Source organism: Benincasa hispida, chromosome 1 (genome assembly GCF_027475165.1).
Source record: "Benincasa hispida cultivar pf3 chromosome 1, pf3_genome.v1.1, whole genome shotgun sequence".
NCBI classification, from domain to species: Eukaryota; Viridiplantae; Streptophyta; class Magnoliopsida; order Cucurbitales; family Cucurbitaceae; genus Benincasa; species Benincasa hispida.
In genome coordinates this window covers 19,647,551-19,652,629 of record NC_143478.1, presented here as the reverse complement: position 1 = coordinate 19,652,629, position 5,079 = coordinate 19,647,551, and the positions used below count along the sequence as shown (strand labels likewise).

The 5,079-nt window shown below is 35.3% G+C and overlaps 1 pseudogene; it reads left to right on the top strand.

Annotated features, from left to right (window-relative positions):
* Positions 1-474: 474 nt before the first annotated feature.
* Positions 475-4,340, top strand: LOC150038311 (uncharacterized; annotated as a pseudogene).
* Positions 4,341-5,079: the final 739 nt, after the last annotated feature.

The following is a 5,079-nucleotide window of genomic DNA, read 5'->3' as shown; positions in this document are numbered from 1 at the left end:
TAACATGTGTGAGTTCTGGCAGGCTGTTGTGTGTCAAGGTGTAAATTCTATATATCTCTGAGTTTCCATATCAAGAAGACTTGCACTGCGTATTTCTCTTTGTGATTGTTTCCTTCTTGGTGGTTCTTAGAATATTCTTTAAGTTTTCCTTCATTGTTTCGCTGTGTATTTAAAGGATGAGAGGAAGAATTATGAGGGTTAGCGATTCAAAGAAAGTGAAAAGTAATCTATGAGCATATGAGGGTGTTAGAGTCGCTAGAGCCATTGTATTGATGTATCCTTCTTTGCAAAGGTTGTTTATCTGTGAGTGTTGTTTCTTACACTGTGAAAACAGATTAAGTGATTCTGAATCAAGAGAGGGATTCTCTAACTTAGGGAAAGCCTAAGTTTATAGAGGGAAGTGTTAAGGAAGCCTACATTGGCCCCTTTTATGTTTATTTTTCTTCAATAAAGTCGACTTCATCTTTTTCACAGATGTTTGGGTCGAGTAACAAGATTTTCATTGTCAAGCTTAGTGATGATAACTTTATTCTCTAGAAATTTCATATTACAACTTCTTTAGAAGGGTATGATCTTGAACAGTACGTCCAATTGAAACCTCCTTTTGAATTTCTCACCAACGAAGAAGAAACAAATACGACTTCGTCCTCATCCGCTCGAATTCAGATTCCCAATCCTGCGTATAAAAAATGGAAGCGTCAGGATCACCTTATTTTCTCATGGCTGCTTAGATCGATGAACAAAGATGTGTTAAATCAAATGTTGAGTTGTTGTTCGACCAAAGATATTTGGGCCACCGTTCAAGGTATCTACTTTGCCCGATGTCTTACTTAAGCTATGCAGTTCAAAAGCAAACTTCACAACATGAAGAAGGAAGCTATGCCTCTAAAAGAATATTTCATGAAGATTCAACAATGTGTGGATGCTCTTGCATCCTTGGTAAGCTTATATTCAAGGATGATTACATATCATACATTCTGGTTGGGTTAGGTTCTGATTATGAATCCATATCTTTGTTATTTTTGCTAGAATTGATTCCCCCTTTATCCAAGATATCACCTCTTTATTGTTTACTCATGAATCTAGAAATGAAAGTAAGATTAGTCTTGGAGGAGCTTTGTCATCAGCTAATTTTATGTCACATAACTCAGAAAAAGATGGCGAACAGTCTGTGAAAATAAATGCTTTTCATCAATTTGGTCCCAATAGTTGGAGGGGTCGTGGAGGTGGTCGAAACAAACCTCAATGCTAAATTTGTACTAAATTTGGGCATACTGCAGACAGATGCTTTATTCGATACCTTACTCCTTGAGCAACCTTGTCATCATCAGGTTGTTCTAATAATAATGTCTCTCCGACTTCTACAAATAATTTCTCTCCTATGTTGGCTATGCTTGACCCATGATCTGAATGTGGATAGCAACTGGTATCCTAACTCCGATGCTACAAATCATCTAACAAACAACCTTAATAACCTATCTACTGGATCGAATATGAAGGCGAAAATCAGATCTATGCAACAAATGAATTAGGTTTGCCAATTCTTCACTATGGTTCTGCTTTTCTTTCCTTAAATTTATCCAATCGGTCCTTACATATAAATAATCTACTTCATGTTTCTTTAATTACAAAAAATCTAATTATTGTTTCTCAATTTGCATAAGATAATAACATTTATTTTGAGTTTCACCCTACTTTTTGTTATGTGAAGGATCATCTTACTGACCAAATTCTTCTCTAGGGGCTGTTCCATGATGGTCTATATCATTTTAATTATCTCTGTCTTCTTTTACCTCCCTGATATCTGTCTCACCATCTCTCCCTTCTCAAGTGTTGTGCACGGTCTCTACTTTATCTTTTATTAATGTTTCTTCTAATATTTTTTATATTTGGCATAGGCGGTTAGGTCATCCTCATTTTTTTGTTATTCAATTTGTTCTTAAAAATTTCAAGCATTCAAATGGAAGTTTGAATAAAATAAGCTTTTGTGATGCTCGTGCTTTGGGTAAACATCATGCTCTTTCTTTTACATCTTATGTTGCTATATATACTCAACCATTGTAACTTGTTGTCTTTGATCTTTGGGACCCTATCATACTTTATCTCGCATTGGGTTTCGATATTACATTAGCTTCTTGGACGTTTATAGTAGATATACATGGATTTGCTTTCTTCAGTCCAAATCTAATGCTTTTTTCATGAAGTTTAAAATTCTAGTTGAAAAATTGTTGGGTCACTCTCTATTAAGACTTCAAACATGGGGAGTTTAAACCTTTCATTCCTTTTTTAACACAACATGACATAGAACATCGTAGTACTTATCCCCAGATATCCCAACAAAATGGCATCATTGAAAGAAAAAATAGACATACAATGGACAAGGGACTCACGCTTTTATCCCAAGCTTCTTTGTCTCTGAAGTTTTGGGATGAAGTTTTTTTCTAAATTTGTTTTCTCATAAATCAACTCCATACGTTTGTTCTTAATCGTGTTAGTCCCTTAGAAAATATTTTTGGTCTTAAGCCAAATTATGCTTCCCTTCGAACTTTTGGTTGTAAATGCTTTTCGTATTTGTGCCCTTATCAAACTCACAAACTATCTCTTCGCTCCGTTTCTTGTACATTCATTGGTTATAATAACTCACACAAGGGTTATAACTTCTGATGGTTGTCTATATATTTCTCGTCATGTCTTATTCGATGAATTTTCTTTTCCATATGTATCATCCTCCACTTCCCACACTTCAACCTCATATATATCTAAGACAACATTTGTTTCTCCTATATCATCTATTCTTGATTAACGCTCATGGAACCATAATAATCATCGATCTAACTCTGTTTTAGTTTATTCTAATTCTGAGAATCTAAGTCCACTAATGTGTATCCTCTAGATGTAGGTTATCGTGACAACTACAGGGTGCTATTGCTACTGATTTCTCCCTTTCTAACAATGATATATCCTCTATACTCTTTACAAATGATGCATCTTCTCCTTTCCATGTTGAGCATAATGGGAATGTTGCTCCTATAGCTTTTGCCCCTTCTATTGCTACTACACCCGTGGTATCCATGCATCCTATGATGACTAGAAGTAAATGTGGTATTTTCAAACCTAAAGGTTACCTTATTGACTATACTCAACATGAACCTTGTGATGTTAAGGAAGCTCTCAAACACCCTCACTGGAAGAAAGCCATGGAGGATGAGTATAATGTTTTGTTGAAAAATAGGACTTGAATGTTAGCTCTTAAGCCTAGTGATAAAATGATTGTTGGTCGTAAATGGGTGTTTGAAATTAAAAAAACTCGGATGGCTCTTTTTTAGATATAAGGCTTGGTTAGTAGCCAAGGATTTCATCAAACTCCTAATATTGATTATAGTAAGACATTCAATCCTATTGTTAAGTCTGTCACTATTTGGATTCTCTTAACCCTTGCTCTTATGAAATGATGGACTATTTGTTAGCTTGATGTTACTAACGCTTTTCTTCATGGTTATCTTTAAGAGTTTGCTTACATGGAAACAACCCCCAAGTTTTAAAGTCTCTGGTTCTCAACCCTTGGTTTGTTATATAAAGAAAGCACTTTATGGCTTGAAACAGCGCCACCCCCCCTCCCCCCCCCCCCTCCCGTGCCTCGTATGAGTAGTTGAGTTCATGCTTACATCATCTTGGGTTTCGAACTTCCCATGCTTACACTTTTCTACTGTTTCGTGTTAACTTTATTGGTTGTTGTTATGTTTTAATCTATGTTGATGATATTATTGTTATGATTAGCTCCTCTCATGAGTTGGATGGTTTAGTTCAATCTTTGCTTTCCACTTTTTCCTCGAAAGACCTTGGTCAGCTTAACTATTTTCTTGGGATTAAGGTCTCTTATCCTACACATATGGAGGTATCTTCTTTCTCAATCTAATTACATTTTGGATCTATTACATCGTATTCAGATGGCTGAGGCTAAACTAATCATCACTCCTATGGTAAACAATCCTATACCGTTTGCTCATCAAGGTGAGAAATTTGATGATCCTCATATGTATAGAAGTGTTGTTGATGCTTTACAATATGTTACTCTTACACATCTGGAAATCTCTTATAGTATTAACAAAGCATGTCAATTCATGCATTCACGAATTATTCTCCACTGGTAATTGGTTAAACGTATCTAGTGTTATTTGCAGAGTACTTTATCTCATGGCTTATTGTTTACAAACACTACTTTAACGCTCTATGCTTTTGTTGATGTTGATTGGCCATCGAATCCTGATGATAAAAAATTTACTTATGGGTTTTGTGTTTTCTTTGGTGAGATCCTAGTTACTTGGGATTCCAAGAAATAATCAATTATATCTTATTCCAGCATGGAGGTCGAATATTGGTGTCTTGCCTTTGTGGCTACTAAAATGGTATGGATTCGTTCCTTTTTAACGAAACCTTTTATTGATTTATCTCATCCTCCTATTTTTGGTGTGAAAATATCAGTATAGTGCATTTAAGTGTGAATCTTGTCTTATAATCTAAGACAAAACATGTTGAACTTGATATATTATGTTTGTGATCTGGTTTTCAAGTAGAAGATTTAGATTCGACACCTTCTTGTATGCATCTGAACAAATAGCTGATGCTCTTACCAAACCTTTGTCAGTTGCCAGCTTTTCCACACCAAAGAGCAAGCTAACTATTGTCGCTGCACCTGCCATCAGTTTATAGGGGTGTTAAGGAAGCCCATTGATCTAGCCCCTTTTATGTTTATTTTTTCTCAATGTAAGCTCATGTTATAAGGGTCCAATATTAACAAAATTTGTTATTCTTTATTCTTTCTGTTACATGAGGAATTATCTTCTTTAGGACAAGTTTTTTTCCTCCTAGCTTTTATATATATTATACTTCTGATTCTCATAAATATATGCAAAAGCTAGGGTTTTCTCTTGCACCAATTATCTCTCCAATGGCCTTCTTTTTCTTGTTCTCCTATCGCATTTCTTTTTGTTAAAATGAAGGAGATCTCCAGTCCAAGCATGAAAGATAAACTAAGTTGAGAGAAGATGTCTCCTACTTAGGAGAGCCTAGGTAGTGTTC